Genomic DNA, 17,452 nt, shown 5'->3' with positions numbered 1-17,452 from the left:
AAATCATAATAAAAAGAAATTGGTGTTGTCAAAGCTGGCCAAGCCGTTTAAAAAATAGCGGGCTCGATACTGCCTCATGAGTGAACTTTTTTTTAATACTGCAGTTCGTATATAATTATTTATTGCGAACTCGTACCGGGAAATTTGTAAATGAAAAACATGAAACCTATCCATCAGTTTTTGTAGTAATGAACAATTTTTCGAAAAAGAGAGAATCTTAATAAAGCGCACACGTGATGTGGATTTAATGAAAGAATCGATTACTCGTGCTATTAACGAACATTAACATACATAGTATATTACGCTTTCAATATACGTTACGCATTTACGCAAGTATGATGTGAATGAATATTAGTTGATAGTAAATATTGATATTGACGCCACGCCGTATGTTAATGCGAGGCAAGTTTCAAATATCGTGTTGTTTCGATTCCACAGTGCACTTACCATAAATAATAATTAACTGTAATTCAATGGTGTAGTTAGAGTGCAATTTGTTTGCTGCATAATTACTTTCAGGCCGTTAACGTGTTTGCTTTTAGTAGCGCACCTTGGAAGGTCGGTCGGTCTTAAAATTGATTTTAATAATAGTGGCTTAACAATATATTTTATTACTTATACATATTTTTAAAATATCTAACAACTTGTAGGTGCTCACTGTGATTAACATGCATTTGTTTAAAGCGGAAAAGGTATCAGTATGAATACAAATTATCACATTTATTTTAAGACATTGATGTATATTATTATCATCATAGGTATTTAGGTATTATGGGGTTTATTTTTGGTTAATAGTATAAAAATTTGGAAATCCTGAATAAAATCTTATTCAATGCCTACTTACTTAATATCCTAAGTCCCCTAGCTCTGGCAAAGGGCGTCAACAGTACTCCGCCATGCGTGTCGATTTTGGGCAGCTTGTTTTATCTCGCTCCAGCATCTTCCAATTGACTTGGTCTCTGCGATAACAGTACGACGCCAAGTGAGCTTTGGACGGCAACGTTTCCTTTTTCCCTGGGGGTTCCAATCCAAAGCTTGCTTTGGTATGTGTTCCGGGTCTCTACGTAGCGTGTGGCCAATCCAGCACCACTTACGGCGGTTCAATGCCTAAGTAGGTAGGAATAGTCTGCAGGTTGCCTATACCTTACTTGTAGAGTAGGTTTTGTTTCTTGTTGTTACCTATCTGGTATTGTGAAAATTGTAAAATTACATACATTAAACATTATCTATACTATATACATATATAAATAACAGGGACATACGATTTTGTATTAAATTTTCATAGTTCGATCAGTATTACCACAGACTAATAATAATATACTACGTATACAACAGACGGTGCACTCCATACAAAAAAAGTTGCACTATGAATTTACGCAATTAAAGCGCCAGTGGGGAAATAACGTACTACGTGTTCGATTATATCTCTTAGTCTTTTGCTTTTAACACACTAGATGGCACGTTAAACACAGACTTGATGTTCTTTTTCTTCCAGAGCCACTAGATGGCACTAATGTAAATATATGTACACGTACCTTTTATTTTCAAGTCTTTGGCGTCAAGTGTCAACTGTCAACTGTCAACATAATATTTTGTACCTACTCGGATTTTTAATTAGACAAAGCTGACTCACAGAGTACCTACATAGTACATTATTATGACTGGTATTTAGTTCAGTTTATTTACGAGATTCTGTCAAAACCAAAACGAGAAGCTTTGTTTGTTTTAGTTTTTAATTGTTGAAAAATAAGTGCTAAATATGATTGAATGACTGTGAGGTTATGTAGAATCTACAGGCAGAAAAACAGCAGAAAATAAGCTTTATATGGTAAACTGATATTTTCTCTGAACATAAATTTTTACAAACATGATTTTTAATGATTGGATTTGTAACCCAATATAAGATTGTTTTATTACAGACTTATTGCTTACGTTCGCAATAACAAATTTGTTCAAGAGAGGAGAAGAATTAATCCATCCCAAATGTAAATACGATTCTCCACAAAAACATTGTAGACACAAGAAAGGGATTTCTACATTTGCTACTAAGAAGGATATGGGATCATGAAGGATTTCATCTGTTTTAATACCAGTAAAATGGAATGAGCGCCGTGGCCGTGACTGTGTTTGGTACATAAAGAATGACAAACATTCAACTTAAAATTATTATGAGTGCATTACGGGCAAGGGCACAATAAGTTGTCCTTTGACTAAGATGTACTTAATTTTAAGGAACACTAAAATGGATGGCTAGAATAGGTATAATCGCATACATAGTATTTATTTCTAGTCTGTTGTATAAATAATCAAAGACTACAAAATATATAGTGAACTATGTCTTTAATATTAATTCTACAGTTTACAGTGTAGTGTGTAATCTATTGTATGTGTGCGTCTAGAATATATAGTCCTGTTGTTCTACAGTTTAAGCAGTTCAATTGATACAAGCTTACAGTCGTGTCAAGTGTTTCATTAACCACCAACCATTGCATGGCAACCCTGCCAGTTTTGTAAATTGTAGTCTACCTAACCTGACTGTTGGTTTTGATTTGTATCACACAAAGAATACTATACCAAATTTCAAGAAATAAGAATTAAATATTTGATTAACTTTTACTAATATACAGGAGCTTATACATCAAACAAGACCAAAGCAGGGCTTTGGAGAAAGTGTGTATGGACAAAGACCACAATACATATGGTGCGGACAACTGCATGAAAAGCATGCAGTAAGGGACATTAAATAAATAAATAAATAAAACACATTTATTGTCAAGATCACAACACGAGATACATTTATAAACGAAGGAAAAACAAAAAGAAATAAAAAGAAAAATAATTAAATAAAAATAATCTTATTCCTAAGAACTGTAATGTGGCAGTGAGTGACCTGACAAATGGAGCCAACTCAGTATATGATGGCAAGGTGATTAATACCTCACCACCACTGATTTTCAGTGACCCCAAGTGACTATTGGAGTTTCAGTCTAGAATTGTATATAATGATAATTTAACATGAGTATATTATGTGAAAGATATATTTCTATTAATATGATAAATACTAATAAATAAATACATCAGTTAAAACATGATATACATATATATATACATATATATATTATGTATAGGTAGATATAATATCAGTATGTAATTATGTATATACTTAATGTAAATAAATAAAATTAAATTATGTATATGTTACCGGAAATGTATGAAATCAAGGAATTGTATACAAATCCTAGTGGTCTAAGATCCGAATATAAGTCGAAATGCAACGGCGTGATAATAGAATGAGACCAATTTTATAATAAATTAAGTGTATTAAAAATGGTTTGACTGGAAAAATCCTGGACAGGATATTTTTTATTAATTATAAAAAAAAAATATTTTCATTTTTTATTAATTGCAGTTTCGAGATAATAAAACAAACGTTATTTGAAGACTTTTTAACGAATGGGTCTCAAACTAATAGGAAATGTGTACAATGCCGATGCCACTTAGGAAATGTATAAAATATTGTTTAATAAACTATTTAATGCATACAATATATCCTAGTAAATGTATAATCTTCCTTGGAATTATATATAATTCCAATATCGTATTAGGAAATGTATATAAAGTAAATGATTTCTGTAATAAAACACGTTGTTATTTTTTTTATTATAGCACTTATTGAGACAATCGGGTAACAGTCTTACCGTAACATAATAATAATATTATGTTCATATTATCTTACTAATTAACATTTCTTAAATCAACTTATATTCAATCAAATCAAATTTTCATTTAAGTATTTAAGGGTGCTATTACCGATTTTTAACAAAAAACGCTATTTTACGGTACCATTTTAACTCAAAGCAATTACACGTGAGAACAAAGTAATATCTTAATTTAAAGATAATATATTCAGATCTACGATCATCTTATAAAAATTGTACGACGTCATACAAAATTGTCGCTGAAATACGATTTTCCCAGCAGCAGATTACTGTGCGTGCACTATCGTTTTCGCGATTTGAAATATTTGATACTTTATAAGAGTAAACTGTTTATGTTTCATATTCCAATTATTTGTAATTTTAAATTATGTTTTAAAAATGACCTTGCCTGAGATGCTCTTTTTTATGGGTTGTTGAATAGATTGGTGGGGTGAAACAATTCAAGATGGCGTCGACGAAAATTTGACTTTTTTTTCGTGATGGGTGTTATTTTCAAAGTTTTTGGGGTAGCTATTAACGAATATGAGGTCAAAACTGAAATCCAAGATGGCGCTGACGAAAATTGTACATCTTTTCGTCATGGGTGTCATGTCATTTTAATGGTTTTTGGGGTAGCTATTAACCAATATGAGGTCAAAACTAAAATCCAAGATGGCGCCGACGAAAATTGTACATCTTTTCGTCATGCGTGTCATTTTCATGGTTTTTGGGGTAGCTATTAACCAACATGAGGTCAAAACTAAAATCCAAGATGGCGCCGACGAAAACTTTTACATATTTTCGTCATGGGTGTCATTTTCATGGTTTTTGGGGTAGCTATTAACGAATATGAGGTCAAAACTAAAATCCAAGATGGCGCTGACGAAAAATTTGACATATTTTCGTCATGGGTGTCATTTTCATGGTTTTTGGGGTAGCTATTAACAAATATGAGGTCAAAACTATAATCCAAGATGGCGCTGACGAAAATTTGACTTTTTTTCGTGATGGGTGTCATTTTCATGGTTTTTGGGGTAGCTATTAACGAATATGAGGTCAAAATTATAATCCAAGACGGCGCCGACGAAAATTTTACATCTTTTCGTCATGGGTGTCATTTTCATGGTTTTTGGGGTAGGTATTAACCAATGTGAGGTCAAAATTATAATCCAAGACGGCGCCGACGAAAATTTTACATCTTTTCGTCATGGGTGTCATTTTCATGGTTTTTGGGGTAGGTATTAAGGGTGCTATTACATATTTTTAACAAAAAACGCTATTTTACGGTACAATTTTAACTCAAAGCAATTACACGCGAGAACAAAGTAATATCTTAATTTAAAGATAATAATATATTCAGTTCTACGATCATCTTATAAAAATTATACGACGTCATACAAAATTTTCGCTGAAATACGATTTTCCCAGCACAATGATGGCATAAAATGCAAAAAAATGGGGTCTAAACCGGTACACTTTTAAGAAAATTAAAAGCCTAATCTATCTTCTTACCTATAAATTATTGAGGGATATATAGTCCTTTATAGATTCTGATAATTTTTTTGTATCTAAATCAAAATTTTATTTCAATTATAAGCTAAATTAAAAATACTTGTCGATTTCTTCATACATTTTGCTCTCGCGGGTCGTCAGACCGCGCTCAGAAGCGCTCTTGGAAGGACGGGTGTATCGCTCCTCGTCCCAAAAATAAAACGAATTAGAAATAGATTATTTTGCGTGTACTGTCGTTTTCGTGATTTGAAATATATTTTGATACTTTATAAGAGTAAACTGTATAAGTTTCTTATCCAATTATTTGTAATTTAAAATTATGTTTTAAAAATTACCTTGCCTGAGATGCTCTTTTTTATGGATTGTTGAATAGATTGGTGGGGTGAAACAATTCAAGATGGCGTCGACGAAAATTTGACTTTTTTTCGTGATGGGTGTCATTTTCATAGTTTTTGGGGTAGCTATTAACGAATATGAGGTCAAAATTAAAATCCAAGATGGCGCCGACGAAAAATTTGACATTTTTTCATGATGGGTGTCATTTTCATGGTTTTTGGGGTAGCTATTAACGAATATGAGGTCAAAACTATAATCCAAGATGGCGCCGACAAAAATTTTACATCTATTCTTCATGGGTGTCATTTTCATTGTTTTTGGGGTAGCTATTAACCAATATGAGGTCAAAACTGAAATCCAAGATGGCGTCGACGAAAATTTTACATCTTTTCGTTATGGGTGTCATTTTCATGGTTTTTGGGGTAGCTATTAACCAATATGAGGTCAAAACTAAAATTTAAAATGGCGCCGCCGTAAATTTTCAATGGGGGCCATCTTGGATTTTAGTTTTAACCTCATATTGGTTAATAGCTACCCCAAAAACCATGAAAATGACACTCATGACGAAAATATGTAAAATTTTCGTCGGGGCCATCTTGGATTTTAGTTTTAACCTCATATTGGTTAATAGCTACCCCAAAAACCATGAAAATGACACCCATGACGAAAATATGTAAAATTTACAACGGCGCCATTTTAAATTTTAGTTTTGACCTCATATTGGTTAATAGCTACCCCAAAAACCATGAAAATGACACCCATGACGAAAAGATGTAAATTTTCGTCGGCGCCATCTTGGATTTTAGTTTTGACCTCATATTGGTTAATAGCTACCCCAAAAACCATGAAAATGACACCCATGACGAAAAGATGTAAAATTTTCGTCCGCGCCATCTTGGATTTTAGTTTTGACCTCACATTGGTTAATACCTACCCCAAAAACCATGAAAATGACACCCATGACGAAAAGATGTAAAATTTTCGTCGGCGCCGTCTTGGATTATAATTTTGACCTCATATTCGTTAATAGCTACCCCAAAAACCATGAAAATGACACCCATCACGAAAAAAAGTCAAATTTTCGTCAGCGCCATCTTGGATTATAGTTTTGACCTCATATTTGTTAATAGCTACCCCAAAAACCATGAAAATGACACCCATGACGAAAATATGTCAAATTTTTCGTCGGCGCCATCTTGGATTTTAGTTTTGACCTCATATTCTTTAATAGCTACCCCAAAAACCATGAAAATGACACCCATGACGAAAATATGTAAAATTTTCGTCCGCGCCATCTTGGATTTTAGTTTTGACCTCATATTGGTTAATAGCTACCCCAAAAACCATGAAAATGACACCCGTGTCGAAAAGATGTAAAATTTTCGTCGGCGCCATCTTGGATTTTAGTTTTGACCTCATATTGGTTAATAGATACCCCAATTACCATGAAAATGACACCCATGACGAAAAGATGTAAAATTTTCGTCGGCGCCATCTTAGATTTTAGTTTTGACCTCATATTGGTTAATAGATACCCTAATAACCGTGAAAATGACACCCATGACGAAAAGATGTACAATTTTCGTCAGCGCCATCTTGGATTTCAGTTTTGACCTCATATTCGTTAATAGCTACCCCAAAAACTTTGAAAATGACACCCATGACGAAATGATGTCAAATTTTCGTCGGCGCCATTTTGGATTTTAAATTTGACCTCATATTGATTAATAGCTACTCCAACTCCTTGAAAATGACACCCATGACGAAAAGATTTCAAATTTTCGTCGGCGCCATCTTGGATTTTAGTTTTGACCTCATATTGGTTAATAGCTACCCCAAAAACCACCCAAATTTGCAAATGTGTTTGCTACTTAGGAAAAGTTCAGATTTAAAGATATAGGTAATGTGACGAATTTAATTTATTGCATTCCGACTGTTTCTCGGAATAACATACATTTACTAAGAATTGCATACAAATACAATGCCGGGTTTAATATATTGCCGGTAACATAATATTATGTATGATAATAATTCTTAAAGTATTTTATAGATACATTTCTTAAAAAGCTTCGATATATGAATAATATGTATACAATATACAATAATACAATTCATATTCAAATTGTTGTAAAATAGTCACACTTTTTTAAGTTGGTTGAATTCACTAAAATACACATAAGGATCGTACCTACTAATAAAAGTAACAAAATGAATTTTTAAAGTTCCCAGTAATCTTCTGGAATCAATTTCAATAAAAATATAAAAAAAATAATATCAAGTATGAATATGGTCTATAAAATGGAATGCGCTATGTTTACGTGAGCGTGATGTCCCGCGAACCACGTTGCGACGTTAAATACCTAAATTTGAGTAGCGCAGATTTGTGACAGCGTCCTTAAAAAAGTATTTTATACATTTCTTAAAAAGCTTCGATATTGTATACAATAATACAATTCATATTCAAATTGTTGTAAAATAGTCCCACTTTTTTAAGTTGGTTGAATACACTAAAATACTTATAAGGATCGTACCTACTAATAAAAGTAACAAAATGAATTTTTTAAAGTTCCCAGTAATCTTCTGGAATCAATTTCAATAAAAATAAAAAAAAAAAATATCAAGTATGAAGATGGTCTATAAAATGGATTGCGCTATGTTTACGTGAGCGTGATGTCCCGCGAACCACGTTGCGACGTTAAATACCTAAATTTTTGTGACAGCGTCCTTAAGGTAATCAGTCCCCTCGTCCTGCTGTCCCCGTGTACATGTCGCAGTTGGATTGTATAATCCGCCGTATTACAAACGGCCGGCATTTTGTAATATGCCGAAATTCGTCTTTTTCAAACATTCTACAAAAAGACGGTCGCGAGCCGACGGAGCCCCACTTCGTGGGGCTCCTATTTCTGTATAGTTCTAAAAAACACGAACCTAACCTAACCCACCCCCTTATCCAAACCAAAAATTTCTGATTACGAATTTTCGGCATATTACAAAATGCCGGCCGTTTGTAATTCGGCGGATTATACAATCCGATTGCGACATACATACCCCTCGTCCCGCGTACCTTCCAATATCTTAGATGTTTTACATTTCCGACTGTTAGTTAGGTAATGTATGGATTTCCAAGGAAATGTGTACTATAAAATAATTTATTTCACACATTTCCATGCGATTTTAGGAATTACATACATTTCCTGGGAATTTTATACAATGACGGATTACATACATTTCCGTTAACATATACTTACAATGTTTATAATTATAATGATAAATAGGCAGAAAATAACGGTCTATATAATGTTATGTTATATTATAACCAGTAAATAAAATAAATATTTAATTAAAGTTTATGTGTAAACTGTAATTCGATACAAATTCAGGGTTAGAACAGGATTTTAAAATATGTCTCCGGTATTGGAAACGAAAATTATTAATATTTGTCAAACTGGTTAAATGGTGGTGGAATGTTGTTCCAACACTTATGGCTCTTTCAATTTATGCGTTTCGTATCGGACCGCTAGTCGCTACAGTGCCGAAGCTGTGCGTTTGTCGTACGGCGCACGGCCGGTCGTTTGTTTTCATACAAAATGCACAGTGCGGCAACAGCGCGGCGTCCGTACCGCGAACGCTCGACAGCAGGACGGCAATCTACAGATCACCCATATTTGGCAATCTCGCTTCACCTAATGGCCTTGTCTGTTCAAGCCGAAATGAATTAATTACCTACTGCAAAAATTAAATAATTTAGATTACCTGGAAAAGACAAGGAAAATAAACTTTAAACAAGTGTTCGACCGATTATTACCAAGTAGGTAAATAAATTAATGACAAGACAAGGTAATTAATGCTAATAATTTCCTAAAGAAAACATTTTTTTCAAAATTTTCACATAATAGGTACTAGTACCTAACTAGATTCAAAAGTTTATGATAAGTCAATGAATGATAAATAGAATATGTTTAAGTAAAATGAAGTAAGTAGTTTATTTTACAATAAATTAATCTTATAAATTACCAACTTTCATTCTACGGCTTCAACCGTGTGCCTTATTCAATCCCTGTTCCTACACCTTGATTGAATCCTATTTATGCAACAAAATTGAGATGTCCTTTTTCAACGTAGGTATGTACCGTGTATGTATATCGAAATTTCCGTCAAAATCGGTTCAGACGCGTGCGGGAATACCTATTTTCTTGTGGTCCCACTATTTTCTATTTTGTCCTACTATGACGGAGTAACTCGTATTTATCTACAAAACAGAAATGATTTGATTGTTTGTTTGTTTGTATTGGATAGGATCCGAAACTACTGGATTGATTTGAAAAATTATTTCACCATTCGAAGCAAAAATTATACCTACCTGATGAACATAGGCTACTTTTTATAACGGGAAAATACTTCATTCTTATGGGAATCGATGTCGAAATATTTCATTTTAGGCGCATAAAGAAAAAAAACGCAAAGGATCATTCAAAACCTTTTCTACGGTTTAAATCTCAAAACTTTTTGGTTCATACTTCATATAAATTATAAAGGTAATCTGATAGGATTATTTAGAAAATAAAACAAGATGACGTAGGTAGGTATTTAACTTTAGTTTCGATTTATTATCATTATGATGTTTTCATTATGAATTCTTGATATTCTTAACGACGCGGTTGGCGCAGAGGTAAAGTAACTGCCTACTGAGCTGACGGTCCTGGGTTCGATCCCCGGTCAGGGCGTATATTTGTGTGATGAACTTGATTATTTGTTTTTGGGTCTGGGTGTTATCTATATATGTATTTATAAAATATTAAATTATATTTATCGTCGTCTAGTACCCACAACATAAGCCTTAATTGAGATTACTGTGGGACTAGGTCGATTTGTGTAATATTGTCCTTTAATATTTATTTATAATTTATATATACTTATAATTAAATGTGACTAGAAATAATATATACTTACTACGGTTTAAGTATAGGTTGTATTATGTATATTATTTTGTAATGAGATCTTGCAATCAAATATTCACACAATCTCGCAAGTTTTCCGACAATTCATTTTTCGTATGAAAACGATCAATACACTAGTTAGGTACCTACCAAATATAAGCCGCTACAGGAACGCAGTTAGTAATAATTAATAACGGCTTTAACCCATTTACAATATTTTTTATAGGTACTGCAAAGGCAATGAGGTTATGTATTAAAAACGTAGTATATTATTATTAGTCTGTGGTCTGTGATATTATTATTAGTCTGTGTTAAAAACGTGAAAAGTAACGTAAAAACGTCTGTAGTGCCATCTAGTATTCGTTTAGCATCGCCAAATCGGAGGAGAATAACTTGTTTATAGTAGTTTCATGAGATGGCGTTGTTTTGAATATAAACTTTTCTGTAAAATTAGTTAAAATCGAGTGAAAATTAAATTAAATAGGTAGGTTCCATTTACAAAAGTATGTAAAAAATTATAAAAAGCAATGAAATTGCAATTAAATCTAATTTTATTTTTTGCTGGTTAAAATGATACACTTAGCGGCATCTATTGGTAGACGGATGGCATTAATCGTCTTTTGTATGTAGTGCACCAGACATGGTATTACTAAATTGTATTCAAGAATAATGCTATAAAAATTTATTGGCTGAACAAATATTCAATTAAGTTATTGAGCGAACAATTTTATTCTGCATACATTCTTAATGGAATGATTTTCAGTTGATTGAAAAATAATTTTATGAAATTGTCGAATGGATAGGCGATGAATCATTACTTTATACCTAATTTATTGCGTTACATTTTATTTTTATAATACTTTTGCATAATACATTATCTACATAATGAAACAATGCAATTTATCTATTAAATAAATCGGTCCCTTTACAATGGAAAGCTAACTAGTAACTACGTTCTTTAAAAGTAACAGTGAGTATCTAGAAAAAAAATAAAATGAATGAAATTATTAAGGAAACTACTAAATTTCTAATAAAAAGGTATGAGAGAATATCTTTCAGAAAACTGCATCAATTTTCACCAAGAACGATGAATAAAAACAACTGGATATATATTAAAAAATACATATTAAAAAATGGCATTTGATAAAACATTAAACATAGCTTTCAAATCTGTTCATAGCTTAAGAGTGCCTTATAGAAACGAGAGGCATAGCAAAATTATAGTTACAGAGCTTATAGACGAAAGAATCATGAAAAATTGTCCTTCACGTATGACCTAAATAGAAAATGGAATTGCAAAACCCGTATTTGCATAGAGAACTTATGCCTTACTCCAGATGGTATTGTACAGTTTATCATTTGACATTCAAAGAGTATAGCATAATATGCATAGATTAGCAGTGAACCTGTGCGATACAATTTTCCGGGTGGCTTGTCGCGCAATTCTGGCCTGTTTCGAATTTGCAACGGCCATTCGGAGCCAGGCGACTGAGAGCAATCGTATTAACCTAAGAACACTCACAGAATACATCGGATTTGCGTATTCTGATTTGTGAGTTCTGAGTTGCTTGTTGTTTACATTACTAAACTGATTATTCTCCGTTCATAATCCGGCCTATTTGGTGGTGATAAATGTAATAGTCGTGTTTTATTTAGAAAATTCTTATAATAGGTTATATGATATATCAGATTTTGATTATTTATTCATTTAAGTGATAATGAATCTTTTATCAATATGTATATAACAAGATCGTAGTGTATCTCGGATGACCTAGTACTTATATGTTAATTCTACGTGACCCGTTAGAACAATTAAGCTAATGTACCCGTCGTAAAAAAAACTTCATTAATTTTTATTAGTTATGTTCATGTCAGAGCAACAAAGCAGGTAAAGAGACTGGCTTAAAATAAAGGGACTGCAATCTTTCCCATTGTACTGGTTTAATAAAGAGACGCGATGCCGCTAACGAGATCAAAGTATTTATGTGGGACGCTCAAATTGAAACTAATCCACTGCCAAGCTAATATAAATTAAATTTTGCGCCAGAATAATGATATTATTCGTTGAATGAATTGTGAAGTCATTTTATCCAAGGACTGTAGAATGACTTTAGTTCAAAAATTCTTTCGGATTTTCTTCACATATTTTAGAAATTATTCTGCATTAAAATGTTATACGTATATTAAATACATGAAGTAGGTACATTATATTAAGTGAAATTTAAAATTGTGTGAATCTTATAGTATATGTAGATTGCAGGTAAACTAATTGAATTTATTCCAATGTACCCATTCAGCAGCTTAGAGCACCCACACACAAGTTCAACTCATATAAAGTGATGAAATAGGACGGAGAATAATGGTCTAGTTTTCAATAGTTCTTACCCTGAATACGCTATTTCCGACTCGAGTGTTTGTTGTTACGCAAATGAGTTACCTCAATGACCATTCAAATGTTTTGCGCGGGCCTTTTACTTTTTGTTCCCACTATTTTTCGTTGCAAAATTCAAATTGGAATTTTTGGATTTTATATATCGTATGAGCTAGAGCATGTTTTAAATCAAAGATTCCTTGGAAAGCGATGGTAATATTGTTTCTTAACCTTTTATGGATTTGAGTGAATAACAATGTAATATCTTACATTGTTATTCACTATTCAAAGAAATAAGGTGTCATTATATTATTAAAACGATCTCGCAATAGATATATTCTATTTATATCGGTATAATTGAAAAGCATATCGGCGCTATCTTCATTGGACGTAGAAGATGCTACGAAGCTACGAGCTAAGCTACGAAAATAGAAACAAACGCAATCAAAAGCCCCGTATAGACGGTAAGCCGTCGGATATGGTATATATACTATTTCATGTCATGAATATTATGGCTATCATTTATGCATTTAAAAGTTAAATATTTAAGTATTCAATAATAATACTCAAGAAAATAATCTCCTTTTTCTCAGTCTACACTCTTGCATTTTTATTCACTAAGCACTCCTCAAAATCATAAGGTAGGTATACTGTACTGCTGTATGCTAATTTATAAGAAGTAAATAAACTATCTAAATAAACTAATCTAAGTATCACACGCAGTTCGTAGATAGAAAATAACGGTTTAAAATTTAATTAAAAGCGAATTTTAAATTCACTCACTAAACACATGTTTTCAGGTTATTCCAAATAACTCGGGTATTTTAGCTTGTATTATATAAAATAGAACAACAGAATAGCGCTAGTGTTAATTAAGGCATATAATAGACGACACATATTATCCGAATCGCGCAAATGGCCACAATATTTGGAGCTGCAAGCATCTGTTACTGGCCTTTATGACATAAATGTTGCCCACGCCGTAGTCTGCAGTTTTTATGAGGGTTTTAAGCGATGTCTACAAACGCGAATAAATCAGCCGCACAATAGTTGCCCTATTTGCATAAAACGCGATTCCGTACTTCAAATTACTGCCACTGTAATTTAATATAAAGTGCGACCCATTAATTTATACCAAAATATCTGCGCGGCTATTAAAAATTGTTCCAGCCGAGTGCGGGATAGCGGCAAGGATTAATTTGATCATGTCCCCATTATAAAACACTTTGCTGGGAATCCACGTATTGAATAACGTGTACCGTTCGGAATATATTATTTCGAATGCTTTATAAATTATTATCTATGTATGATATTGTTCAAACATATTCATGGTTTAACATTCGTTCTCTTATGATTATGTAAATTAAATTTTGAAAAATGTGTCGCGTTGTTGCCGTTAGATTTCAGATTTTATGCGAATAAAAATAACAATTTTTGTACGTTGTATTTGCATTTGCTCGTACATTACATTGTACTCATAAATAGAGGGTTTTTATGTTTGTCATTTGTTACACAGACGAGAGGAACTATTTGAATACATTTTATACCATATTTCGTTTGTTACTTGATGCGTATTTAAATAGAGAGATTGTAAATGCTTTGTGCGTCTGTATTCAGTGTTTACCTACTGTGGTTTTTACCTTTGGTTCCGAGGTAAGCTTAAATTAAAAATGACTATATTTTTTATGATAGGAGTTTTGAATTGACTACGCTGTATGTATATTATATATACTAGGCTATTAAGGCAACCTGAAATGCAATACGTCATATTAAAATTAGAGCTGAGTGAAATAAATACGTGAAAATTATTACTTGACTAAAGGAACATTGAGATTAAAAATACACTTCCTGTGACACTAATATCTCATAAGCATCGTCATAACTTCACACTTTGAAACACTTAAGAGACGTTTGCTGAAACGGCACAGTTAAATTCAGAACTAAATTATCTGAAGTATTATCACATAGAACGGAATGAAGTGCTGAACTCCCTAATTAAGAGTATCTCTGTTAGCTAAGACGCGATTCAGTTAGGGTCATCAGTTATAAACCCAATTAGGTTAAGATGAAATTTGGTGTTCAGAGGAAATAGTTAATATTTTTAAAGAATAACTTCTTATTAGGTACGTTCTGTTATTCTTGATAAAGATGCTTGTTTTTTTTTATATTTTAATAGAAGTTTGCAGTGGTAGCCCTAACTAGCAGCAGCGATAACCGGATGGAACCGGCTATAACCGGTTACAACTGGCGCCGGTGCGACAAGACTAATCCGCGCAAATGAGCCGTGAAAGATGACATCTACTCGCTAATTGGAGAGTGAAATTAAGAGGGTGCGATGTGGAAGAATCTATATGACGTCAAAGTATATGGCGTCATTTTGATACAAATGAAAGCAAATTGTATTACCTACTTCCATAGATTAATTAAGTATATTTTATTTGACATAAAATATACTATATAATTATGTACTACGTTGTCTTCGCAATCAAATCTAATGAAATATTTATTATGATATCATGTAGAACATATTTCGTAACTTAAATTCTTTAAAACAATAGTTGATTGATTTTATCGTTACAATAAAAACAAAAATATTGTAATTAATTTACAACTTTATCAATTTACTGAATTTGTTCAAGTGTTCATATTGTGACGTGTGATGATGTATTAACAATATAAGTTATAATACAAATGTCAGTAACGAGAACGACCCGTTTCAAGATCACAGGAACCGCAAGTTAGTCAACGAGATGAAATCTTATAGGGTTGGGAATGAAACAGTATTTACATAACCTTATACTTATATCTCTCTCTCTAATGATATGCAATTTAATATATCAAACAAAAAGAATTCTTATTTAAAGGGATCATCTCCACTTTGTTCGACTTTCTTTTCTGTGACGTTTACCAATAGGTTACTCGAATACATAATATTCGGCATTCTTATGTTTATTTATTATTATAATCTTTCTGTTTATTTATTTTTTGTTTATTTAAAACGGAACTCTCGAGCAAAATAAGACCTTGTATACTCACATTAAAGTCTATTTACGTTATCTCTATTAAATTATCCAAGTAAATCCTTTCTGATAACTCAACAGGAGCGGGTTATTAGTTATACGCAAACTTAGTAATTCCTTACAAACATTAAACTTATGATGGATGTTTTGTCTACTTGGTAATGACACAGTTGACAGATATATACTACGTACATACAGTTAGGAAACTAAGCCCCCCCCATGAAATTATGACGTATAGCTATAGGGCTGTTACTTTTTGATATTTAACCGACTTGAAAAATAAAGGAGAAGGTTATCAATTCGGCCTGTATATTTCTGTTTGCTTTTTTTCACAGTTGATTTTGTGGTAATTTGGAGATTAAAACCCGTTAAAATACAAAAATGGTGTAGCCTAAATATGAATTTACAAGAAGAAACAATCCGAATTAATACAGCTTGAAAAAGTAAATACGTTTTTATCAGTGCTATATTTCGAAATCTAGTTTTGTTATGGACGCCGAAGGCTATTTAATGTACCTAAATTATTTATAATGCTTGATATTTGTATTATACATATATTCAATAATTATTTTAAACCAGAATTTACAATACTTGTATGTAGGTATACCTACTAAATTATTTTTAAAACGATAAATTAAATTAAATTAAAAAACACAAAATATGCAAAAATAAATTAAAATTATTATTATACGAGCATAGAACCTCTACCTTTTTGTTTTAGGAAGAAAAAGAAAATAGTTTGACAGGCTTAGTGCTTGACAAAGTGGAGACGCCACGTATCGATAAAAATACAATAATTATTAATATCTATCTTTTTCTTCCCTAATATTTACGTAATTATACACATAAATTTAAACAAGATTTTTTTAAGGTTTCCTTTTTTTATATTTTCGTGCTCTTCTAGATTGCGTAAAAAATAGATGCGATCTTTAAACAGACTGGACTCCTAATAGGTACTATTTGTAGCTATCATTTTGATAGAAAATATGTCAACATAATATAAAACTCATACTGCCATATCTATAGAAATTAAAAAATAGTCTCTTTTTAACTTGTAGTCAGATATGGTATTTACAAATATATTTATTGAAAGGGCTACAAACTGAAACAATCGATATTTATTTAATGTGAATTGACATCACTTTAAACTTTTTTCCATACTATATTCAAAATCTGTGGATGTGTCACCCGCTACTATCGATCCCCCTCAATACCCTTGTAAACACGCTTGATGGGGGGGGGGAGCCATTTCGAACATTTTGTATGAAGTTTCCTTACTGTATGTATCTGTATATTGTGGTAATGACTTCCCATCTGTTGTCGGCGTAAGCCTCTCGGTGTATATTGTATTGCAAACTAACATAATTTCACCTTTAATCATAGTCAGGTTTATAATTACTTATTGTAAATTGCGACGGCACTAGAGATTTTTTCTTCATTTAGGTATAAGCATATTAGTGTAGCGCTACTTGATATCAAAATATTAAACATTTGCTTAAAATTATTAAAAAATAAATAAAGAAATACAAACAAGAAAACGAAAAACATAAATAATTACAAACCATGTTGTTCTGAACT

Source organism: Colias eurytheme, chromosome 15 (genome assembly GCF_061535395.1).
Source record: "Colias eurytheme isolate Ceu_HAF_F1 chromosome 15, ilColEury1 Martin Lab GWU primary, whole genome shotgun sequence".
In the NCBI taxonomy this organism is placed as follows: Eukaryota; Metazoa; Arthropoda; class Insecta; order Lepidoptera; family Pieridae; genus Colias; species Colias eurytheme.
The sequence above is the reverse complement of the archived record's forward strand: the minus strand, read 5'-3'. Positions refer to the sequence as shown.